At 39.4% G+C, this 27,299-nt stretch overlaps 2 pseudogenes; one reads left to right on the top strand and one right to left on the bottom strand.

Moving 5' to 3' along the window:
- Positions 1-9,428, top strand: part of LOC141585493 (uncharacterized) — a 29,367-nt pseudogene extending 19,939 nt beyond the window's left edge.
- A 16,720-nt stretch (positions 9,429-26,148) lies between these two features.
- On the bottom strand, positions 26,149-26,426 carry LOC101027741 (large ribosomal subunit protein bL34m pseudogene; annotated as a pseudogene).
- Positions 26,427-27,299: the final 873 nt, after the last annotated feature.

The raw sequence follows: 27,299 nt of genomic DNA, 5'->3' as shown, positions 1-27,299 counted from the left end.
TTGTAAAGTTTAAGATGGGCAAGGCCTATGACCCAGAAAAATAGTCTCTGGGATAGTCCTTAAAGAAATGATTGTGCTCTTTAACTAGGACACATGTGAATACATGTCAACTTATGAAAATGGCCCAAATATCCATTAAGAGTAAATTGGATAAATCAAGGTTTAGTTATATGATCAAGTGAAAATGAATGAACTACAGCTATGTGCAAAATGTGAATGATTCTCAGAAATATAATAAGGAGCAAAAAAGTGCTATAGTCAAATACAATTGTTAAGGTTTAATTAAGTAAATTTGAAACAGACAAAATTAATCAATATCAATATGTTAGGGATATCTGCATGTGGTAAAATTAAAATTATGAGAATTTTAAGGAGAATATGGGACAAAAAATGGGCACACAGGAGCCTTCGAAGAGAATGTTAGTGTCATCTTAGACTGTGTGGTGTGTAGCAAATGTTCTTAATGAATCTTTAATCCTTACACATTAGAACAAATATTTTGTTTCTTCTATGATTTGTTTATAGCAATTATTTTTAAAGTGCAGTAGTAACCTGTTATTTATCTCCAAACTGACAGTTCAAGGACTCCCCTTGAATGCCTTCTTCATCATCTCTTTCCAGATGTGGGTCTCCCTCTGTTGTCCAGGCTAGCCTCAAACTCCTGGACTCAAGCAAATCTTCCCACCTCAGACTCCCCAGTAGCTGGGACCATAGGCAATCATCTCCACACCCAGCTTTGAATGTCTTTTTAATTTTTCTGAATGGGAAATTCATCAAGAGTCTTAGCTGTGAATTTATATATAAAAAAGAAGATATGGTTATGTGTCTGCTAGTGATTGATTCATTACAGTGTTTGGGGAAGAGAGAGAGAGACAGGGGGAGGGAGGAAGAGAGAAAAGATACTTCTAAATAGTTCGAGGTATATAGCCTGGCTGATAATTCTTTTAACATGACAAACCTTTGTCTGAGTTCTTAAGTTCCTCAGGATCCTGCCCATGGTAATGAGATTTTTCCATTAATGGCAAGTTTACAGCCAAATATAAATGTTCTTAGAAAGATAAACTTTGAGGACATACAAAGTGGGAGAGGAACTGAGAAGAAAATAGAGCTGTTAGACATCCTGTTTGAGTTTTCCAATATCCATCTAAATTGGTCTTAAGTTTTCCAGAGGTTGTCTGGAGCTGCAGGAACTCATACTGTCTACATTGGGGAGCATTTGTTTGTGGTGCCACCCATATACTCCTCTTTGTCCAGAGGTAGAAGAGCATTAGTCAGTGCCTAAATCAATCTGTGCAGCAGATTCCTCTGATCCAAATTGACTATGCTGATATGTTCATAGATGGTCTTTAACCCAATCCAAACCTATGCATTATAATGAAATTTTGGCTAGAATTTCTAAAAAAAAAAAAAGTATGTCTTTTTTTATGGGCTAAAGGACTGAGAAAGCATAAAATTTGGAGCTAGTGTGGCCATTTTACTATATTCATGGAGGAATGTGGGTGGTCAGCCAAAATTGAAAGAGGCAGATAAAGGGTAGCTAAACACTGAAAGCATCATTTGAGCCCTAAATCCAGCTGTACCAGAAACTGGATCATTTCCTTGCAACCAAAAGACCCTTGAAAAGATCCATTCTAATAGAAGATATTTTGTCGTCCCATAATTGCAGGAGCAGAGACTAAAACAAGTCTAGTGTTGGAAAAATCTTGGGAATTGGACAAGATTATTCAACATAGAGCATCTGTTTGCTTTTGTTTCTAGTAAATGAAATGAAAAATCTATAGGATTTTTTATGATTGCCCTTGCTCCCTAGTCTTCATCTAGTTTAGGGGGACAGACAAATAAGAGGCTGCTTTTTCCTTCAAGCTCTTTCTCTTCTAGCTTCTTAAGTGAGAATCTGAACCCCTTTCATGTGTATGGTAAAGTTCTTTGCAAGGGACCCAGGACAGTGGAATGCAGACTCTTCCTGATGTTCCATGAGCAGATGCTACTGAATGCCTCCTATGTGTCAGGAACTAGTGGTGCCTGAATAAAGCAGAGATAAATAGACTCCTCTCTGTCCTCAAAAAACAAAAAGGTGACTAATAGTGATATAAAGCATACATTCATGGTTTCAAATCTTGGCTTCACTATTTATTAGCTAGTTAACATCTCTGCAACTCAGTTTCTTTATTGCTAAAGTGAGGATCACAATTGACCTCACCTTATATATTGGTGGTTAGGATTAAATGAGTTCTTATGTGTAAAGCACTGGGAAGACTGTGGGGTGCATAGTTACACTATCTACATGTAGGTCAAATAAATACATATGTAAATAAATAAGGAACACATATTCAGGGGGCAAGTTACTCAGGGAAGGGAGAGAAAACATGATAACACTATTGAATATATACTACATGCCAAGCACTGTTTGATATTTCATTTACATTTTCATGTCAGCCTGTTTTATATGGGTTGGTTTTGAAAAGATGCTTTTGCACTGGAACATAAGGCATGAGAAGTTCTTTCCAAACTATACCATGAATACTGAAGTTTATTGTCATTGTCCACCAGAAGGCAGAACTGTACACATAGTGAAAGTAGAGCCCATTTTCTTCTAACATCTACCCATGATCACTGGTTGTGAATTCATTTAACTATTCTTGATTTTCTTTGTAATTTTATTCCATTATTATGGTGCGTTCAGTATGCTGAACCTCTCAAAAGTTAGTGGAGATTATTCTAATAAAACTCACCCACTTGTCCTGGCTGTGAAGCAGTGTTTGAGTTTTAGCTAGGCCTCTCATGTCATCTCCATCTCAATGTCTTTGTAACATTTAATGAGCAACCAGAGACCATTTTCCCTGACACCTGCCTACCAGGAGGACATACCTATTAAACACTTCATATCCCTGCTCTTTCGGGACATTTTTGCTCTCCTGAAAGGTGTTGCCTTTCATGTCTGTGTGCTGCGGCGAAGTTGAAGCTGAGATTGGCTGGCCGTCCAAGTCCCAATTCCAAGGTTATTATTTAGTGCCCTGAGGCAAGAGAGGCTGGCAGCCTATGATGCCAGCCTCTGCATGGGGCTCTAGGCTGCTGTAATCGGATTTCTTGCCTCCTGCTCACTGCCTTAATGAGGTATGTCAGTTGGGTTTCACCCACCCACCACTTTTCAGTGGGACAGGTTCTCATGCCATGTAAAGTGGATCAAGCAAAAGCCTCCACAGCTTAGTAGAAGAATTTTGAACACAGCAAATTCATTGCAGGCTAGAACAGATTTCCACAGTACAAAAAGTGGCAGCTTCTAGGTCAGCTGGGGGCTCATAAACACGGGGAACAAGGGAGTTTTGTCCTTAATGTCAACGTTAAGGCTCTAGGCCTGTTCTTCTGGTTATTAAGACCTAAGGTTGTCGATCGCCTCTTTGCAGGCTCTCACTGTTCATTTCACTCAGGACATCAACTGAGTTTTTGTCTGAAATTGTCATTATGGCTGCAAGTGTTTAGACCTACCATTTTAATAATAGCTGTGTTACTCTGTTTTATGTTGTTTCTAACGGAACACCTGAAACTGAGTGATTTATTTAAAAAGGAATTTCTTTCTTACTGTTATGGAGGCTGAGGAGTCCAAGGTTGAGAGGTTGCCTCTGATGAGAGCCTTATTGGTAGTGGGGACTTCATGATGTCCCAAAATAATGCAGAATATCACATGGTGACAGGGCTAAGCATGCTAGCTCAGGTCTCTCTTGCTCTTCATAAAAAGCCACGATTCCCACTTTCTTGATAACTCATTAATATATTAACTCATTAATCTATTAACCCATGAGTGAATTAATCCATTTATGAGGGCTGAGCACTCATGATCCAATCACTTCTTATAGCCTTACCTTTTGATACTGCTTTATTAGGGGGCAAGTTTCCAAAACATGAAATTGGGGGACACATTCAAACCACAGCAGCAGCTAATGTTTATTGAATTCTTGCTGTCAAGCACGAATCTAAGAGTTTTAACCCTATTAACTTCTGTATTAGTCAAAGCAACCCTGTGAAGGAGGCATTATTATCCCCATTTTGCAGATGAGATGAAGAAAATTTCACAAAGTCACATAGCTAATAAATGATGGCCTGGCCGTAGCAGCAATATTAACAATGATGCCTCAAGCTAGAGTCTGAGAATGATTGGTTTTCCAGCTCCTGTATATACTCCATGTAAGATGACCAACTTTTTTGCCCTAACTATATCCTCTTCTTAGATACCCTGTGACCTGCCCCTTCATCTGTAGGTGATTGTACTAGGAATGCATACTTGATTCAAGATGTATGTGATGGTTAATATTTCATGTCAACTTGATTGGATTGAAGGATACAATATTGGTTGTGGGGGTGTCTGTGAGGGTGTTGCCGAAGGACAATAACATTTGAGTCAGTGGACTGGGGAAGCCAGACCCAGCCTTAATCAGGTGGGCGCCATCTAATCAGTCACTAGCGAATATAAAGCTCATATCTTTCTCCCGTGCTGGATGCTTCCAGCCGTCGAACATCAGACTCCAAATTCTTCAGTTTTCAGGCTCAGACTGGCTCTCCTTGCTCTTTGGCTTGCCGACACCCTATTATGGGACCTTGTGATCATGTAAGTTAATACTTAATAAACTCCCATATATATATATATGTGTGTGTGTGTGTGTGTGTGTGTGTGTGTGTGTGTGTATACACATACATATGCACACATATCATCTTATGTTTATGTAAGATAATACTTAATAAACTCTTAAGATACTTAAGATACTACTTAATAAATTATATATATTATATATATATAATATATATCTCTCATATTAGTTCTGCCTCTTTAAAAGAATCTTGACTAATACAGATTTTGGTTCCAGGAGTAGATCTAGAGAACAGAATATTAAGAACAGAGTTCTTGTATTGATTCTGAGGTTTTTGGAGTTGGCTGCTTAATATGATTAGACCCCAAAATACTAAGGAGTCTGCTTCTAATAGTATGGAGAACACTGATAGTCTTTGACATAAACTGTTTAGAGAGTTATGCAAAATAAATGCATTTGATGCTCCTGATTTGTGGCTTATGAGAGGCAAGGAGGTTGTTTGTTGTTGTTGTTGTTTTTGACTCTATACATAATCACTTTGACCATATGTGGAGAACCAAGTAACATAATGAAACTGGTTGGTTTCTCCTAAGTTCAGTGGAAAAATTGATGAAAGATTATGATGAACTCATGGATTCTGTGTCCTGGCTTCAGAAGCAGGTACCGAGCCTCAAATCTGCTAAGATTGCCGTGAGCGTCTTATCTCCTGAAGAAAAAGAACTACAATTATGGAAAAGTAGACACAAGCTCTTATCATACTAGAGGCTGACCTGCAATGAAAGATGCATGCACAGCCTCATCAGGCATCTGCTGTTAAAGTGAAGGCATTGATTAGAAAATAATAGGACCCTGCCACTTGGAATGGGGATATGGGGAGGACCCTGATGAAGCTAGGGACACTGAGTTTGTAAACTTTGATGAACCTTCTTTGCCAGAAGGAACAGCATCCCCATCTTCAATAGTGGCAACATCCCCTCCCTGACCCATGCTGCCATCAGCCTTTCCACCTTTGTCTAAGGATATAAATCCTTTGCTGCCTGAGGCAACAGTGATGGCCTCCCCTCAGGCAGTTGCCAGGCTAGATAATGTTGATTCTCCTCAGAATAATTGGGTGCTGAGGTGGCAGGGGCCAAGTGGCAGCACTCAACTGTCAAAGGCAAGGTGGGCATAGCTACCGTAATGGACAGCAAAGGCAAGACAACTAACAGAATAGTCTGACTAATGTAGAGCTCTGCCATTTCCTAATTAATCTCAGTGTTCTTAGAAGTCAAATTGATAGAAAGCCTACTGTATTCCTACTTAAATTATGCAAAAAGAAAACTTCTAGGTCAAATAGACAAAAGACTATCTTGAATTATAGAAACAGAGAATCTTGGCCCCTCAATCAATTTCCAGACTTGAACCAGTTTACAAACCCAGTACTCCTTGAATGAAGGGAAGGCTGGGTCCCCTTAAGGAAGGTCTCCACTGTATTACCGACAACTTATGCAATGACTCTTTCTCTTATCCTTTCCCGAGGAGACCTCTGGCCTTTTACCAGGGCAACTGTGCACTAGGGAAATGATCAGACATTTCGGGGAATACTGGACACTGTCTCTGAGCTAACATTGATTCCAGGAGACCCAAAATGTCATTATGGTTCTCCAGTTAAAGTAAGAACTTATGGTGATGATGTAATTAATGGACTTTTAGCTGAGGTCTGACTTACAGTGGGTCCAGTGGGTCCCTGGACTCATCCTGTGGTCATTTTCCCTGTGTCAGAATGCATAATTGGTATGGACATACTTAGCAGCTGGTAGAACCTCCACATTGGGTCCCTGACTGGTAGGGTGAGGACTGTTCTGATGGGAAAAGCCAAATGGAACTATTAGAGCTGTCTCTACCTAGAAAAATAGTAAATCAAAAACAATAAGGGATTGTGATTAGTGCCACCATCAAGGACTTGAAATATGCAGGGGTAGTGGTTTCCACCCATCCCTGTTCAACTCTCCATTTGGCCTATGCAGAAGACAGATGGATCTTGGAGAATGACAGTGGATTATTGTAAGCTGAACTAAGTGGTGACTCCAATTGCAGCTGCTGTACCAGATGCGGTTTCATTGCTTAAACAAATTAACACATCTTCTGGTACCTAGTATGCAGCCATTGACTTGGCAAATCCCTTTTTCTCCATTCCTGTCCATAAGGCCCACCAGAAGCAATTTGTCTTCAGCTGGCAAGGCCAGCAATATACCTTTACTGTCCTACCTCCGGGGTATATCAACTCTCTGGCTTTGTTTCATTATCTTATTTGGAGAGACTTTGTGAGATAGGGGCTAAAACAGAAACTAAGCCCCGCCATCCTGTAGAGATGACACCTGGGCCCTGGGCAGAGGTGTAGTTCTCAGAACTGTTACTGTACTACAATTCTCAGAAGTGTTATTTTCTATGGGTAAAACATTTCCACTGCTGCCCCCCTCCCCTTGCAACAAACTGGTGCCTTTAGCTTCTGTACAGACAGCTTGCCTTACATACCTCTGTGACCCCCTGAACAAAGATGTGGTTTTGCAGCTTAAATGCCTTGCTCCCCCTGAGCTCGGGGCCATGGGTTGGAGAGACATGAGCCCTCCATGGCCACTGGCAATAAAGACCCTGCAATTTGGCATACTTTTGTATTGGTGTTAATTTTCTGTGCTCACTCCGGTGCAACAATTGCAAGATATCACACTGGTCCATTACATTGATGACATTATGCTCATTGGATCTGGTGAACAAAAAGTAGCAAACACACTGGACTTATTGGTGAGACTTTTGCATGCCACATAACAGGAAATAAATCTGACTAAAATTCAGGGACGTTCTACCTCTAAAATTTCTAGGGGTCCAGTGTTGTGGGGTCTGTTGAGATACTCATTCTAAGGCAAAGGATAAGTTGCTACACTTGTCCCCTCCTACAACCCAGAAAGAGGCACAATTCCTGGTTGGCCTATTTGTATTTTAGAGGCAACACATTCCTCATTTGGGTGTCTTACTCTGGCCCATTTATCAAGTGACCTGAAAGGCTGCCAGTTTCGCATGGGGTCCAGAACAGGAGAAGGCTCTGCAACAGGTCTAGGCTGCTGTGCAAGCTGCTCTGCTGCTGGACCATATGACCCAGCAGATCTAATGGTGCTTGAGGTGTCAGTGGCCGATAGGGATGCTGTGTGGAGCCTTTGGCAGGCTCCCATAGGTGAATCATTGTGGAGGCCTCTAGGATTTGGGAGCAAGGCCCTGCCATCTTCTGGAGATAACCACTTTCCTTTTAAGAGACAGCTCTTGGCCTCTTACTGGGCTTTGGTGGAAACTGAATGTTTGACTATGGGTCATCAAGCCACCATGTGACCTGAATGACCTATAATGAACTTGGTGCTTTCCGACCCATCGAGTCATAAAGTAGGTCATGTACAGCAGCATGTATGTGATTGGGCTTGAGCAGGTCCTGAAGGTAGAAGTAAGTTACATGAGGAAGTGGTTCAGTGCCCATGGCCTCTACTCCTGCCACCCTGCCTTCACTCCCCAGCCTGCCCTGATGGCATTGTGGAAAGTTCCCTATGATCAGTTGACACAGGAAGAGAAGACTAGGGCCTGTTTCACAGATAATTCTGCACAATATGCAGGCACCACCCAAAAGTGGACAGCTGCAGCACTACAGCCTCTTTCTAGGACATCCCTAAAGGACAGCGGTGAAAAGAAATCTTCCCAGTAGGCAGAACTTCAAGCAGTGCATTTGGTTGTGCACTTTGCATGGAAGGTGAAATGGTCAGATGTGCTATTACACACTGATCCAAGGGCTGTAGCCAGTGGTTTGTCTGGATGGTTAGGGACTTGGAAGAAGCATGATTGGAAAGTTGCTGACAAAGAAATTTGGGGAAGAGGTAAGTGGATGGACTTCTCTGAGTGGTCAAAAACTGATGACATCTGTATCCTATGTGAGTGCTCACTGACAGGCGACCTCAGCAGAGGAGGATTTTAATGATCATGTTGTTAGGATGACCCATTCTGTGGACACTACTTAGCCTCTTTCCCCAGCTACCCCTGTCATTGCCCAATGGGTCCATGAACAAAATGGCCATAGTGTCAGGGATGGACGTTATGCATTTGCTCAGCAATATGGACCTGCTCTCACCAATGCTGACCTGGCTATGGCTACTGCTGAGTGCCCAATTTGCCAGCAGCAGAGACTAACACTAAGCCCTTGATATGGCACCATTTCTCGGTGTGATCAGCTAGCTACCTGGTGGCAGGTTGATTATATTGGACCTCTTCCATCATGGAAAGTGCAGAGGTTTGTCCTCACTGGAATAGATACTTACCCTGGATATGGGTTCACCTATCCTGCATGCAGTGCTTCTGCCAAGATTACCATCCATGGTCTCACGGAATCCCTTATTCACCATCCTGGTATTCCATATGGCACTGCCTCTGACTAAGGCACTCACTTTACAGTTAAAGAAGTGCAGCAGTGGGCTCATGCTCATGGAATTCACTGGTCTTACCATGTTCACTCTCATCCTGAAGCATCTGGATTGATAGAATGGTGGAATGGCCTTTTGAAGTTAAAATTACAATGCCACCTATTGTCACCTACTAGGTGACAATACTTTGCAGGGCTGGAGCAAAGTTCTCTAGAATGCTGTGTATGTTCTGAATCAGAGTCCAACTATGGTACTGTTTTTCCCATAGCCCAGGATTCACAGGTCCAGGAATCAAGAAATGGAAGTGGAAATGGGATCATTCACCGTCACTCCTAGTGATCCACTGGCAAAATTCTTGCTTCCTGTTCCCACGACATTATGTTCTGCTGGCATAGAGGTCTTAGTTACATAGAAAGGAGCACTATGACCAGGAGACACAACAAGAATTCCATTAAACTGGAAGTTAAGATTGCCACCAGGACACTTTGGTGTCCTCCTACCTTTAAGTCAACAGTCTAAGAAAGGAGTTACAGTGTTCGCTGAGTGACTGCCTTAGACTATGAAGATAAAATCAGTCTACTACTCCACAACAGAAGTAAGGAAGAGTATGCATGAAATATAGGAGATCCACTAGGGTGTTTATTAGTATTATGCCCTGTGAGTAAGGTCAATGGGAAATTACAACAGCCTAATTCAGGCAGGACAACAAAAGATCCAGACCCTTCAGGAATGAAGGTTTGGGTCACTCTATCAGGAAAAAAAACATGACCTGCTGAGGTGCATGCTGATGGCAAACAGGATACAGAATGGGTAATAAGAAGATGATAGTCATCAATACCAGCTATGACCACGTGACCAGCTGTAGGAATCACTGTAATTGTCGTGTCATCCTTCTTTTGTTAAAAACATGTTTGTGCATGTATACACTTGTACTAAGACAGTATCTTCATTTTATTTCCTTTTTCTTTATCATGTGACATAATACTTATTGACCTCATATCAACATTTAAGTATTTTTAAATTTATGTAGCAGTATTTGGGTTGGGGATTGGTGCATTTCCAGTTGTACAAAGGATAATTGTATTATTTTAGGTGTAATTAAGACCTTTTTAGTGTCTTTATTTGAAGATTATGTATGATCTCAGGAGATGTGTGTGGATTCAAGTTGACAAGGAGTAGACTTGTGTTGGTTAATATAGACTTCCTTTCAAAAACAAACAAACAAAAACTTAACACAGGGCATGGTGACTCACACCTGTAATCCCAGCACTTTGGGAGGCCAAGGCAGGCAGATCATGAGGTCAGGAGTTCCAGACCAGTCTGGCCAACAAGGTGAAACCCCCTCTACTAAAAATACAAAAATTAGCTGGGCATGGTGGTGCGTGCCTGTAATCCCAGCTACTGAAGAGGCTGAGGCAGGAGAATCACTTGAACCCGGGAGGCGGAGGTTGCAATAAGCCAAGATTATGCCACTGTACTCCAGCCTGGGTGACGGAGCAAGACTCCATCTCAAAAAACAAAAACCAACAACAAAAGACACTTAAAAGAGAACTAGCATTTGACCCAGTAATCCCATTATTGGGTATGTAACCAAAGGAAAATAAATCATTCTACCAAAAAGACAGATGCACTTGTATCTCCATTGCAGCACTATTTACAATAGTCAAGACATGAAATCAACATAGGTGGCCATCAATGGTGAATTGGATAAAGAAAATATGCCATGTAATACACTGCGCCATGAAAAAGGACAAAATTATGTCTTGCAGCAACACGGATGTAGCTGGAAGCCATTATGCTAAGCAAATTAGTGCAGGAGTAAAAAACCAAATACTGCATGTATTCACTTTTAAGTGGTAGCTAAACATTGGTACACATAGACATAGCCATGGCAGTGATAGATACTGGATACTACTAGAGAGAGGAGAGTAGAAGGGGAACAAGGGTTGACTAACTATTGGTTGCTATGCTCACTCCCTGGGTGTTAGAATCAGTCATACCCAAAACCTCAGCATCACACAATATACCCATATAACAAACTTGCACATGTATACTCTGAATCTAAAATAAAAGTTGAAATTATTAAATAAATATATAACAACATGAAATAAGACAATAAAAACTAAATAACATTCCAGTGGCAAGTTAAACAAAAGAGAACAAAACGGAGGATAAACCTCATTTTTATCAGCAAGAGAGTAAATATCGTTCCTCCAAGAATAGAGAAGTTAATCTGCAGAGAAGGGAGTGATGCAAGTATGAGGAGATAAGTAGGAGATTGTAAAATCTTAGATAATTTCATTGAGAAACTCCAGTTCCTGTGTACTATACCTGCTGTATTTCTTGCCACTTGATTCTGTACATTTCATCTGCAGTCTTTCAGTAAAGTTCCCTCTAACTTAACCCATCTTGAAATGACTTCTGTTGTTTGCAGTCATGTGATGACTGGCCAAAATATCCAGGGGTGGAATTTGGCAAGTAGTTTTATTTGGTTCCAATATTCCATATTAAAGTGAACTCTCTAAACATAAAACATGTAACTATGCCAAATTTTCTTGGTGGTTAGAGGACTATTATGTTTTCAGACCTTTTCCTCCATCTTTTAACATGTTTATAGGACCTTGGTTATTTTTGGCATTTACCCTATTTGCCCCCTTTGCCCTACTGCTGTCATCCACCCTTCCCATATCTTTGTTGGTGATTTACCATCTTCATATTGATCCATTAAGTCTGAGAAGGCTGAACTCCTAATTCAAAGGCAAAGGTCATGGGGAATTTTCATACCCTGTGGTGATTGGCTGAGGGGAGAGCAGGTGACCTAAGTCCATCCAATTAGAGTGAAAGTCAGAATGAAAGTATAGGGAATGCTGAAATATAATTACTCATTTTTTGGATAATAGAAGTGAGTCAGCAGAAGATTAGTGCTGGTGTTGCCAAAAACTACATTTTGTTCCTCTCAAGGAAAAAGCTTGTGTAAGAAAATAATCATTGTAGATAGAAGAAGAGAGATAGAGATGGAGATGGAGATAGGTGTAGATGGAGATGGAGATGGAGATGGAGATAGATGGAGATGGAGATAGAGATGAGAGAGAGAGATATTATTTGAGTCCCTGTAGGCCAGCTATGCCTGAAGCTGTATCTTCCCTTGAATTTTTCAATTCTGTAAGCCAAAAATTTTCCATATCAGTCAACTTGAAGAAATTTTCACATTTTATTATAAAGTGAGACAGAAGTTAAATAGTGTAGAATAATGTATATTTATTATCTCATTATCACAACAATATCAATACCAATCAAACCATCTCTCATCTGTATAATCATGGAAAGCTATTCATCAAATTTTTAACATCTAGGGGTGTGGGATGCTACAGGTGGAGTTGGAGAAAGATAGCAAAAGTATAGGGAGTACAGTAATAATGAATCATTCTGTAATTAATTTATGCAAAATTATTTATAATTGAATGTAGGTATGAATGGAGACACATGATAGTATGATCAATGAAATGTAATATTGTTACAAGCCCATGAAATTTTGGTTGATGTTTTTCTTTATACTTTAATGTATTTTGGGGTTTTTTGTTTTGAGATAGTCTTGCTCTGTCGCTCAGACTGGAGTGCAGTGGCATGATATCAGCTCACTATAACCTTCACCTCCCCAGGTTCAAGAAATTCTCTGCCTCAGCCTCCTGAGTATCTGAGATTACAGGCACCTGCCACCATGTCTAGTTAATTTTTTTTGTATTCTTAGTAGAGACAGGGTTTCAGCATCTTGGCCAGGCTGGTCTGGAATTCCTGACCTCCTGATCCACCTTGGCTTCCCAAAGTGCTGGGATTACAGGTGTGACTCACCGCACCCAACCATTTTTGTTATTATTTTAATGATTAGAAGATATTATGTTAAAAAATATTGGCAATACATAGGAAAAGAGGCCGTGTACTATTCTTTAATATTTTCTAATTTTTATTAAGTAATTAATAATTCACTTTATTAATAGTTCTTTTGGCAACAGAAATTTAATAATACTTTAAAATGTCAAAATATATTTGTTAAACACTGGGTTAAATAAAGTTGAACGCATTCCTTTACAGACTACATAAAACTGTACATTGTAAATCTCTGAAAGGGGAATTGAGTATTCAGCAGTTCTCAAATTTACTGGACCATGGAATATCCCTTGTGACTAGGGTAACATAGAATACATTTTGGGAAACAGAGAAAACAACACAACAACAAAAATAAATAGACTTTAATGTCATGTGTCCTTGAGTTACAGCCAAGACAGATGATTTACTTGACTTGTGACCTTGGGCTGTTCACTTGCCTTTTCATGCCTCACCCTTAAATTAGGTAGAATAGGTCTTTCTTCCAAGGCCATGTGAGGGTAAACCGGGCACGGTGGCTCAAGCCTGTAATCCCAGCACTTTGGGAGGCCGAGGCAGGTGAATCACGAGGTCAAGAGATGGAGACCATCCTGGTCAATATGGTGAAACCCCGTCTCTACTAAAAATACAAAAAAGTAGCTGGGCATGGTGGCGTGTGCCTGTAATCCGAGCTACTCAGGAGGCTGAGGCAGGAGAATTGCCTGTACCCAGGAGGCGGAGGTTGCGGTGAGCCGAGATCGTGCCATTGCACTCCAGCCTGGGTAACAAGAGCAAAACTCCGTCTCAAAAAAAAAAAAAAAAAAAAAAAAAAAAAAAACTGTAGTAAATATAACAGAATATTTAAAAAGAGTCCATGGATTTATAGGTTATCTATATGATATTTTCTTTTATGATATATTTTTCCAAACCTTAATAAAAAAGAAAATAATTTAAATGCATTTTTTATTATTTTTCGTACCCTTCCTTATAGTGGCTACCATATACCTTCTCTCTCTCTCTCTCTCACACACACACACACACACACACACACACACACACAAATATATTCACATCATTTCTTCTCTTGAAAAACAATTGTATTTTTCATGTGAAGCATAAGGCATAATTTATTCTTACTGGGATTGAATAAACAAAACTCTGTAGAAAGCACTCATCTTTCTGAGTTACTGGGGCAAAGGAAAGTGGCAAAAACAATTGTTTGCTCCCATCTAATTTGGTCATATGAAACAGAAACTTACTTAACTAGATTTAGGCTAGGTGGGGAGGAAGGGGGAGGGGGAATTGTTACAAGGACTTGAGGCTGCTCTGTTAAGCCAAGCTAAGACTGGAGGTTGATCCCCTTGTGGGCAGGAGAAGGAACAAGGCACCTGAGACACAAAGGCAGGTATTCTCTCTGATGCCCTGCACGCCATTTCCTTTCTACTCCTCTTCCATCTTTCCTTTCTGAAGAGCCCCCTTTGTTTCTCTATGCACAAGACAGCTGATAGTTGATTCACAGTGCCTGAGTCAGCATTTCTTTAATTAAAGTGATTTTTTAAAAAATGCTTAGCTCTGTCAGCCACAGTTAGAAATTCCCAGAAGAGTGCTCACCCCAATCCAGTCCACTTGAGGCAGGGACAGCAAACATAGGACATTAAGTGACTAATGAAGCTCACCCATGTGCCTGGGGTTGGCAAACTGCTCAAAGTGTTTGACCTTAGCAACCATCCCCAGTCATCTTACAACTAGTTAGTACTCTCTCAATCTTGACCTTTCTAATTCCTCTCTCCTTCATCTGGGCTGGGATACAGGTTTGTGGGTTTCTTTGCAGCCTTCTAAACCTATGAAGTCTTGCTAAAATGGGACCAAAGGTGCAATAATGACCTGGGCCTTTATCATTTAGATTAGACTTGCCTAATTAGCTATAAAAAATAGAGGTAACTATTAACTTATCTCTATTTTGGGAGATAAGCTAATAGGAGAGGATCATTGACCAGCTATAAAATAGGGAAATAATAAATCCATTTTCTTTTGGTTTTGAACACATTTTATAACTGCTATTTTGGCAAAAGTATTGACAACCTGTACTATTCAAATTAACTTATATTTGCTAACTTCAAACCAAGTACATGATACCACACATTTCTATAGTAAAAGAAATACAGAGTAGTGATTTGTGATAAGGGATATCTAATGTAAAGTTTGAAAGAAATAATTGGAAATGCACGTTTACTGAAATAAATATTGACTTATTGAATGCTTAGTATGTCTGGGACATCGTGCAAAATGCCTTATATACATTGTCATATTTAATCTTTATAAAAATCTTATGGGAAAAAATAGCATTTGGATTCCCATTTGATAGATGATGAAACCAAAGCTAAAATGTTCAGTTACTTGCCAAAGAATGAACATCTAGCTCTTGGTGGAGCTAAAGCCTGGTTGGTTTAAGTCTATGCCTGAGCCTTTACTTGGCTGCTGTACCTGCCCCCAAAGTAGGAAGTTCATTTTCAGATAATTGAGAGACATTTGGGAGCTAAAACATAGTCATCCAGGATTCTACAAAATGAGAGAATGTATTTGACCTCGAGACAATTCTCTGTACGAGTCACCTATTTGTATATTACTTCTGCCCACTCTCTGCCACTGACCCAGCTTCCGCAGAGGCTAAGCTTTTGCAGCTCTACGTCTATAAGCTAAGCTCAGAACTTCAGTAAGCTGAGAGTTCATTACCAAATGGGCTGGAAAAAAAAAGAAAGAAAGCACCACAATTCACGTAAAGCAGCTTCAGACCTAAAGGACTCTAATTCCGGCTCAAGAAAGGACTAGTGACCAACTTAACAGTTCTGTGGGTCACAGGAAAAATGGCTTGGAAATAAAGCCAGATTTGTTGCATGAGGTCTAATTAGGTAAAGCTCCGGGATATTATAGGCAGCATGCCTAAAGTAGTATTAGTGTCAGAGTATTAACATGTTGTGTTTTTTTAATACTATCTTAAAGCAGTCACTCTGAACATGAATCACATTAAGTCCTTTGTTTCATATAAATAATCGGTCTGTTACCCTAGCTCATAGTGAATAACATAAAACGTTAATAAACCCTTTAAAACTTCAGAACTGGCAGTATATTCAAATAACCCATTTTATAGACAAAGGTATTTAGGAGACTAAATCACACAGATCGTTATTTGTATTTAACTCTCTAACTGACCTGCTAACAAATGTGGACATCTAAATTCCGTTTAGATAGATATTCAATTATATATGTAAATAATTTTAATGCTCACTATTTGATTTTTTTCATTGATGAAATTATTTCAGTGTTCTAACATAAAGGGATGTTGGGACAGCTTATAATCATAAAGTCAGTCATACTTATATTTTCCCCCTAAAAATTATACTATTTAGGCCTAAAGCAAAAATTATACTATTTAAGTTTTGCCTTTTAATTGGGTACATATTAGATTTTGTTTAACAGCTTATACTCAGCTCTCCTAATGTGCTAAATAATGTATAAAATTGCCTTCTGATTATCTATGAGTAGATTTTCTATTAAATAGAAACTCTAGTACTAATTTTGCCATAGAAGACAGAAGTTTTCCTTTCCTCTTCAGTTTCCTGAGCTGAGGAAGGCAAAGAATTACAGAATTGAGCAAGTGCTTTATTTACTTTAAGGAAATGTCGATCTAAACATAAATTGTTTTTATGATTTCATATTTGAACGGAATTACCAATGTTTGATTGTATGTTCAAAAGACAGCCAGAACTTTTTCTATATTTAGAAGCTCCTCCATTAGAGACCATTCGATGCAAAATTTTTCCAAGATAAAATTTTTCTTGAATTTATCATATTAATTAATTTGCCTCTTTTACTGATTTGTAAAAGTTGACTAGGATGTCATGTTATTTGTATGCATTTGCACATGTGCGCGTGTGCACGTGTATGCACACACACACAGAGAGCTGCTGTATACAAAGGCGTGTTAGCTTTTAAAACCCAGAATTAGTTGAATAATTAAAACTAAGATTTGAGGCTCCAGATTTATAGACTTCCTAAGAAATGTCATCCTGCCCTTTTAGTATACGCTTTCAACTTAGCCATTCTGAAATGAGCAATTCAAACTTAATTAGAAATTAGATTCTTCTGGAAACTTGTGGATAGTACTGATGAGACTGCCTGAAAACTGTTCCATGACTGAGAGCAAAACTCACATCCCCATAAAATATGACTTTATTTTGACAATGAACCCCATGGAGAATCCAGAATCATTTTCAGTTGTAAATACAGGATTCTGTCACCAAGGCCACCATGGCTGATAGAGCATTGCTATCTCTTTTCATACATGACACTACCCTGAACACTGGGGGAAATACAGGGTGACTTTTTATATTCTTCCAGAAAACCTAAAAGCAAAGATTTTCTTCGGCCCTTGTATACCAAGTTTTCTTCAGCCATGTCTGAACTCAGAAACTGCCAGTTTATATTCCATTGTAAGTGGAACATTCTGAGGTACATGTTGCTGTCTTTGGTAAAATACATTTTCTAGGACAGCTTGTGCTTTCTAAAATGAAGAATGAGACACAGTCTGTTCTTAATATTTGAAAACCCCCAACTTCCTCACATGATTACATTACCACCTTAGTTGATGAATGGAGTAACTTCTTTTCTCATCCATTTTAACCTATGACTTTAGCTTAGTCTGCTTCCAATACACATCTCTACCCTGTCTCCTAACAAATACTTACACACTTACTTCTCTTGAATTTCACGAATATCTGTCACTCTTACTTAAAAAAAAAATAGCTACTACAGAATATTCTGTGTCAGAGAATCAGAAAAAAGAGCTATCAGAGAATTAGCAAAGAAATCCACTGGTGAAGTAAAGCTCGTCCTCAGGTTTCTTTTTTACTGTCTAATATGGAATTCAACATCAAGGAGACTGGTGCATTTATTACATGGAAAGCTAACTGTGAATGGTTTTCTGCCTTCCATAAGAAGACTCAGAAACTGAAAAGGCACAAGTCAATGATGCAATTAATAACCACTGTTTCCATTTAAGAGATTGTAAAAGGATAGATCTTATACTTTTGATATTTCCAGAAAGTAAAATCATCTGGTTAAAACTTCAGTAATGTTGCATCTGACAAGAAGACAAATCTCCTTCGACAATAAGTCTTAGTAGAGAAAGAATAAGTAATTTTTACTTCCCTTCTTTCCCAAGCCAACAAATATTAATCTGTAGCTGAGAAACTAGCAATGAACCTTTCCTACAGACATATACAGGAGTAATATATTTTCTTCTAGATGTTTGCATAGAGGTTGTTACAATCGAAGGGAGAGATCCTCAGAGACACAAAGAAATTCTATCAATAACAATGACAAAATAATGTATTGAATACTATTTTCCAGGCTTTTTGTATCAGCTATGATTCTTGAAATTGCAAGTAAAAGAAATGAAACAAGGGATATGCCTGCTCACATAACTGAGAATGCATGAATAGGACAGGCATCAGGGACCACTGTCCACACACTGGACCAAGAGCTCAAATAATGTAACAAGACCTCAGGTCAGTCTCAAGCTTTACTGGGTAAAGGTGAGCAGGGAGGCCAGGACAGCCTGTGGCATCTTGAACTTTACAGCTTTGATTTTAACCTAATGACAAATGACATTTTCCTGCATTAAAGAATAAGCCAGGGGTTAGCTCCGATGGGCTCTTTGACCTTGATCATCTTGCCAGTTCCTGAAGCAAACTGAGCATGTAGTATAATGAGATGATTAGCTTTTACTTAGTTTTCATGTTTCACTGCAGAAGAAGAGGTTAGAACCTGCCTAAAACTTAGGGACCAGGAATGAGAGATGGATGACTCACCAGAGTAGAATATCAGATTTATTAGTAGTAATAGATTTAATAGATTCTAGATAGCCCCAAATCAACCGATATCTACTTCAGGACCTCACATATATTTTACAAATACTAATTTATTAACTCTTTACAAAAGTCCCTATAAAAGAGTTTGCATTCTTATTCCCACACAACAGATAACATAGCAGCTGTAAAGATATTAAAGTCACATATTAGGTTTGTGACAGAGCTGGGCATTAAACCGAGGGCTGTCTGACTGCAGATCATTGAACTTAACCTCCTCTACATGCATCACTGAAGGAATAGCACACCCCTGAGTATCATGCAGTAAAAGCAGGAAAGCTGTGGCATCTTCAGAACACCTTTGGCAAGTGTATAAGTTACACTTCTGAAGAGCAGAGTGTTAAGATCCAGAGACATCAAGGCTAGGTTTGGGGCATATGTTTTAGTGAAATTGAAATTATTTTTAATTATCTTATCAATTTTGTGCTGTTTGTAATGGACAGAAATTTATTTCTCAGAGTTCTGAAGGCTGGGAAGGCCAAGATTGAGTGGCTGGCATCTAACAAGGGCCTTCTTGCTATGTCATCTCATGATGGGAGGTGGGAGAGCTAGAAAGCTAGAAAATAAAAAGAGGTCAAACTCCACCTTTTATAATAAAGATACTCTCGTGATAGTAGGCTTATTCTTCCACTGTGTTCTCATGTCCTAATAACCTCTCATTAGTGCCCACCTCTGAAAACCATTGCACTGGGGATTAAATTTCCAACACATGCTTTTTGGCAGACATATTCAAACCATAGCAAATATTTATTTAATCAAGAAATTAATGACTGCCATTCACATCATTAGCCTGCATCCTCATGGCAGGTTTGCAAAGTTCATAGGTTCACCTTCCACCTGCCAGACTGGGACTGGGCAAGTATTTGCACCACTCCCCTTCAACATTTGAAGCTTCAATAATACTGCGGCATTCGAATCCACATGTGAAGAAGGTTTGCCACACAGGCTCTGAAAAACCTTTTGATATTTCGAGGGATCAGTTAAAACATTTTAAAATACCTAAACGAAGACCAGTGTAAAACACTAAAACTGAAAAATTTTAAAGGATGGTACTTGAGAACTGAAACTACTGACACACTGAGCCTAGACACAGAGAACCAAAACCACACCTTACTATCCAAATTGATGTCTTTGGCTTTTCTTTTGTCTTCATTAGCATGCTTTATTCTTTCACAACTCTCCTATCTAAGCAAATGGCTTGATTGTTCAGTTCAGGAACTTCCCCCAAGGCTTGTCAGTTCTTCAGTGAAAAGTATCAATACTTTTCACTGTAAGAGTTTGAATCTTTCATCTCAAAATACTCACTTTGCTGTTTCCTCTAGTCTTGTACTGTTGTATCATGATTCATACCTACTTTTAACTAAGTCTCTACATTGAAGGAGTCACCATAAATGAAAGTTCCAATTTCCAAAAGATTCTTACATTACCTTCCCCTACTAGAGACATAGCTAAAGCATTACATTGTAATTTTGTTCTTCAGTAAATTGTGGCTTTCTCTACAATCTAGTGGCCTTTGAGTATTAGTGATGTTTTAAGAATTTAAGAAAAAATCTTGTCCAATATAAGTTAAGTAAAAAATAGAAGTATATTGTGGCAACGAGATGAACAGAGTAATGAGAGATAAAGCTAGAAGTGGAAGTTTGTCACAAGGAATGACCCAGCTGGGACAGCACAAACTGTTTTGTAAGGATGGTCCATAGCACTTTGGAAGAACACTGGACTTTAATTGGTTACTTAGCAGGTGAAACAGCTTATGCTTATATAGAAATTAAAGAGAAGACAGACCCTAGAATGTTGGGACACTGAATTTTGTAGGTTTTACCTCCTTTCTTTTTTGCTTATGATACCTAAGATGTGGTATGTGTTAAATAATCATATGTTAAGGAGAGACAAAAAACAAACAAAACAAAACAAAACATGAATGCAAAGAACATCAATACATGAACACTGGATATCCAGAACTAACTTCTAGCGATGAAAATATTGTCTACAATGTTAATTATTCAGATTAATTAGCCATCTATGTAATTGATTGATTAATCATAATAAGGAAATACAGAATATATTAGTCTATTCTCACATTGCTATGAAGAAATAGCCAATCCTGGGTAATTTATAAAGAAAAGGGGTTTAATTGATTCACAGTTCTGCATTGCTAGGGAGGCCTCAGGAAACTTCCAATTATTGCAGAAGGCAAAGGACAAACAGGCGCCTTCTTCACAGAGTGGTAGGATGGAGTGAGTGCAAGCAGGGGAAATGCCAGATGCTTATAAAACCATCAGATTGTGTCAGAGTCATTCACTATCATGAGAACAGCATGAAGAAAACCACCCCCATGATTCAATTACTTCCACCCAGTCCCATCTTTGACACACGGGAACTATGGGAATTATGGGGATTACAATTCAAGATAAAATTTTGGGTGGGGACACAGCCAAACCATATCATTCCACCCGTGGCCCCTCCCAAATCTCATGTCCTTACATTTCAAAAAACAATTATGTCTTTCAAACAGTCCCCCTGAGTTTTAGCTCATTCCAGTGCTAACCAAAAAGACCAAGTCCAAAGTCTCATCTGAAACAAGGCAAGGCCCTTTGGCTTATGAATCTGTAAAATCAAAAGGAAGTTAGGTGCTTTCTAGATACAATGAGGATACAGCCATTAGGTTATTACACATATTCCAAATGGGAGAAATAGGCCAAAATGAAGAGGCCACAGGCCTCATCAAGCCGTAAATCCAGCAGGGGAGGAAGATCTTAATGCACCAAAATGATCTCCTTTGACTCCTTGTCTTACATCCATGCTGATGCAAGAGGTGGTCTCCCAAGGCCCTGGGCATCTCGTTTCTGTAGCTGTATAGGGTACAGCTGCCCTCCATCCTGCTTTCTTGGGCTAACATTGAGTGTCTGGCAGCTTTTCCAGGTACACAGTTCTACCATTCTGGGGTCCAGAAGACTGTGGCCCTCTTCTCACATTTCCACTGGGCAGTGTCCCATTGGGGATCCTGTTTGGGGGTTCCAACCCCACGTTTCCCTTCTGCACTACCCTAGCAGAGGTTCTCTATGAAGTCTTTGCCTTTGCAGCAAACTTCTGCCTTGACATCCAAACATTTCCATACATACTCTGAAGTCTAGGTGGAAGTTTCTAAATCTCAATTTTTGATTTCTGTGCATCTGCAGACCCAACACTATGTGTAAGCTACCAAGTCTTGGAGCTTGTGCCCTCTGAAGAAATGGCCTGAGCTGTACACTGGTCCCTTTTAGCCATGGCTGGGATGCAGTGCACCAAGTTCCAAGACTGTACAAAGCAGGCTGCGGCTCATGAAACCATTTTTCCCTCCTAGGCCTCTGGGGCCCATGATAAGAGGGGCTGCCATGAAGATCTTTGACATGTCCTGGAGACATTTTCCCCATTGTCCTGGTAGTTAACATTTGTCTCTTAGTTACTTAGGTAAATTTCTGCAGCCAGCTTGAATTTCTTCTCAGAAAATGGGTTTTTCTTTTCTGTCACATCATCAGGCTACAAATTCTGCAAACTTTTGTTTCTGCTTCCTTTTTAAATATAAATTCCAATTCCAAACCATCTTTTTGTGAATGCATAAAACTAAATGACTATAAGAGCACCCCAAGTCACATCTTAAATGCTTTGTTGCTTAGAAATTTCTTCCACCAGATATTCTCAATCATTTCTCTTAAGTTCAAAGTTCCCTGGGTCTCTAGGGCAGGGACAAAATGCTGCCTGTCTCTTTGCTAATGCATAGCAAGAGTCACCTTTATTCCATTTCCTAACAAGTTCCTCATCCCATCTGAGACTACCTCAGCCTGGACTTCATTGTCCACATCACTATCAGCATTTTAGTCACAGCCATTCAACAAGTCTCTAGGAAGTTTAAAATATTCCCACATCTTCCTGTCTTCTTCTGACCCCTCCAAACTGTTCCAGCCTCTGTCTGTTACCCAGTTCTTAAGTCACTTCCACAGTTTCAGGTATCTTTATAGCAGCACTCCACTCCTGGTACCAATTTATTCTTTTAGTCTGTTCTGACATTGCATGAAGAAATACCTAAGACTGGGTCGTTTATAAAGAAAAGAGGCTTAATTGACTCACAGTTCCACCTTGCTGGGGATGCCACAGGAAACTTACAAGCATGGCAGAAGGCAAAGGAGAAACAGACACCCACTCCACAGTGTGGCAGAGTGGAGTGAGGGCAAGCAGTAAAATGACAGATGCTTATAAAACCCTCAGCTATCAGGAGACTCACTAACATGAGAAAAGAATGGGGGAAACCACCCCAATCATCCAATTACCTCTACCTGGTCCTACCATTAATGCATGGGGATTGTGGGAATTATTGGAATTATAATTCAAGATGTGATTTCGGAGTGGGGACACGGCCAAACTATATTGGGAGGTATAAATCGGTATTGACATGCCCTTAACTGGGTTTTTGAAAATGGAAATGAAAGTGGAAAGGACAGCCTGGAAATATTACAAAAGGCAAAGGAGAAAATAAAGAAAAACAGGGCAATTGAATACTGGGTTAATTTCTTGGACACTTTATAGACTAATAAAGTGAGTAAAATCTTCTTAACCACATAAAAGTGCTTCCTAGTGGTGGGATAGTCAAGTGGGCATTATCTTTTTAAAGAAAAACAAACAAAAATACCTACACACAAAACAATTAAAGGAACAAAAAATAATATATGCTTAGCTAAAATTGGCTGATCAGCTGCATCATGGATTGGATACGCTGTAAAATTAACAATTTTTAATTTTGCTAGTCTAGCAGAACTTGAGAGATCCAATCCAGGTCAATTTACATCAGGTGAATTGCTAACCAAAAGCAAATTACTAATTACCTGATTAAGATGTTTTGGTGCCTAGAAAATCTATATTTAATTTTACAGCACTTTAGAATGTAAAAGGCTATAGCTACTCTCCGCTTGAACTTCATTAACCCATGTCTTTTGTGGATTCATAGGCCAAAGGTACACAAACTACAGCTTATAAGACACATTTGGCTACACACTAGTTTTTGTAAATAAAGTTTTATTGGAACACAATAGCACCTATTTATTTCCTTATTATCTATGGCTGCTTTTGTATTATAAAGGCAGAATTGGCTAGTTGTGACGGAGACCCTGCAGCCCAACTAGTGTAAAGTATTTACTATTTGGCCCATTACAGAAAATGTTTTACAACCCTTGTCTAGTCTGCTGCTGTTTAAAATGTGGTCCATGAACCAGACACCTGGTTGGAAATGCAGTATCTAAGGCCCTAATATCACTTAATTAGTACCTTTGTTTTCAAAATCTGCAGGTGATACATGTGAAGTATGTGAAGGTGTGATCTAGAACACTCTCTAGATCTTAGCATAATCTAGCAAGTATTTATTCAGTGAGCAATATCTAGATCAATATGCAACTATTGAACTTCATCAATAGATATTTATTTAATATGTATGATGCACCTGGACCTTGCACACATCAGGAAAGGAGCCAAAGAAATGGCTCTTGTCCTTGAGGACTTTAAAATTTACTTACACAAATAAAAATTGCATATGTAACACTCTTAAAGAATATCATAATAGAGCACATCATAATATGCAGATTGTATTTTGCAGATGGTAAGTGATGAAAGAGAAACTTGGTGGATTATGAAAGGAATAGGAAAATACATCAGATATGAATGGCTTTGGACTGATTAGTGTAGTGTCTCGGATATGGTTCATAAATAAAAAACGGAGGAGTGAAATGTCCCTTAGTTTATCCAAGGGCTTTTTGCATTGCAAAGAAGAAATGCAATAGGCTCAGACAAATGGTTCCAAGGCGCTTAGTGAAACAGATAAATGCATGAGCACATGTGTTTTTATAGCAAGTAAATTAGGCTGTAAATCAAGGAACAAGAGATAGCGCTGAATATTCCTGCAGTTAAAATATGGCAAGAAATACCTGAACAACCTCCGATGAGATAATTGATAATGTCATGGTGAATTAAATATCTACAGTAGGATTAGCTATGGTAAACCTCATCTTTTTCCATGTTAAATGATAATTTCCTAAGAATAAGGCAATTTCAAATTCGCAACCCTACTGCCTTTTGTTTTTGTCATTGAGCTGTTTGTAAGCACTTAATTTAGTGGTTTGACGCTGGTTTTTTTTCTTCTCAGAATAAATAGAATTTCTCAGAAAACTCAGATGCACTTTTAATTCTCTGATGACTCTCTTCTACTCAACACAATTAATAATATTCAAGGAAAGTGGAACACCCAATCTTTAGATAAAGAGGCCCCCACCAATCTATTTGTTTTGCATTTGTTTGAGATTGCAGTTTTTCATTTAGAGTCTCAAAAGGCCACTGATCAGTTTGGCCTCTAACTGGCTTTCTGAATTGAGAAAAAAATCTTTTTTGTTGTTGTTGTTGCTTTTATAATCATGGTGGCAGAAAAGAGCCATAGGGCTACAGATAACAAGGAAAAGCGGATTCTTTAAGTTCCTTCTACAGAATTGACAGTTTCAGTGTGCTTGACTCACAGACTTCCATGTCCTGAAATTTAACATGCAAGGTTATCAACAGCACCTATTCTCCCTACATTCTATAGTTTTATTTACTACTAGGGCTGAGGCCCAAGAGAAAGGGAAACAAGGAAAAGATGAGCATATCAGTTGTAAATAAGAAGTGTGCTTTTATGTTGTGAGTATTAAAATTAGAATGAGGGTATCGTGATGTCACTAGGTTCCAACTCCACCTATCCCTAAACATCACTCAAAGTGTGTGTTGGTAGTGTTGGGAGATGGTGATTGAACATGGTGGCTTGGGATTCTTACTTCATTTCTGTTTTTGTTTGTTTGTTTGTTTTGTTTTGCTTTTTGCAAGTGGAACTTTGAACAGTTATTACATATTTAATAATATTTCAAAATTATTGATGACTCTTTTGGATGATAAGCTTTGTAATTACGCTTTAATGAGTTCTTATCTTGAAGAGATAGATTCTGAAATATTTACAGAAGAAATAATCCGATGCCTGAGATAAGCTTCAAAAGAACCTGGGATGGGACACGGATGGGTTGTAGGTAGATGGTCGTCAGATCTGTGTACTGGGTACACTGCGGTTCATTGTACTGTCCTGTGGTCTGTTGATTAGGTTCAGAATTCTTCCTAATTCAAAAGCTTACAAAAGGGACCTTGGTAAGTTCTCATCCAGATTTCAACCCCACAATATGGAGAGCACTCAGGTCCGAAGAGTTCCTGCTCCCCAGCTCCCTGCAAAAATAGCACCAGGCGAGGTCCAAGGCGAGGGAGGGTGTCGCTTTCATGGAGGTCCCACCAGCAGTATCACGATCTTCAATGGCTCAGCGACTTGCAGCCCTTGAACATTTGGCGAAGCGTGACTTGGACGCCGGCCAGCATGCTCAGGCACCGGGTCCAGTCGTGCTTGTGCTTGCGTTTGGTGTTGCTCAGCTGATACTCATTCCTGCAAGCCTTGCCCCGGGCCTGCTGAGGGTTGGGGAGGCCCCAGCCGTCAGGAACCCCAGCCAGGCTCGTGGCTGGAGCTATCTCCCACCCAGCAACGCTGCAGACCTGCTTGCGGGGCCCAACGGGGATCCAGTCAAGAAAGCCATGTCTACAGTCATTCCTGAAGTCCCCCATTTCTGTTTTTGACAACCCCCCACTTTCCACTCAGAGGGAATAGCCCCAATTTTAATATTAGAAATTGGGAATCTTGAATAGGGGAGGGAGTTCAAGAGACCTTCTATCACTCATATTGGTATTTCTTGTCCTCTCTTTTTGAACCCTGGAGAATGAATGGATTGGTTGGACTGGAGGAGTAAGGACTCCTTGTGAGTTTGCTATCCCACCAAAAGAAAGGTTTGAGTGTTTTGGGTGCTGACTCAGAGTTTCATAGTGTAGTATCATGGGTAGAATGCAAGACGACACTGAGCCCTTGAGTTCTGATCCTGGTGACAGTAAAATGCCATCCCTGCTTTTATAAGCTGGCTTTGCCTTTGGGCGTTGATGTTTTTATTTACAAGATTAAGATAGTAGATAAAATTTAGAATTCCAAAACTAACTCATGTGTCAAAAGATGTATCCTTTCCTCAATAAATCTAGAAAAGTCTCTATGTTGGAGACTACCTAGATGTCTCCCAAATCTAGTTTCTCTTTTTTGTCGGTTCTCAGCAAAACTACATTTACCAGCCTCTCCTTTAGTGGGCCAGGAGGTAACATGCTAGTCAATGGAATGTGAACAGAAATCATGCACATTACTTCCAGGGGAGTCCATAAAATTCCACCACAGTGATTTTCCATACTCTTCCACTTCTTAATTTCAGCTTAATGGCCACATTATGACCTTAGGAACCAAGTATTAAAAATGTGAAGCCATACATGAATGGAGCCCAACTCTCTTAATGTCTATTTATTTACTTATTTTGAGCCGGAGTTGTGCTCTGTCACCAGGCTGGAGTGCAGTGGCATGACGTCAGCTCTCTGCA

This window comes from Saimiri boliviensis, chromosome 8 (genome assembly GCF_048565385.1).
Source record: "Saimiri boliviensis isolate mSaiBol1 chromosome 8, mSaiBol1.pri, whole genome shotgun sequence".
Classification (NCBI taxonomy): domain Eukaryota; kingdom Metazoa; phylum Chordata; class Mammalia; order Primates; family Cebidae; genus Saimiri; species Saimiri boliviensis.
The sequence above is the reverse complement of the archived record's forward strand: the minus strand, read 5'-3'. Positions and strand labels throughout refer to the sequence as shown.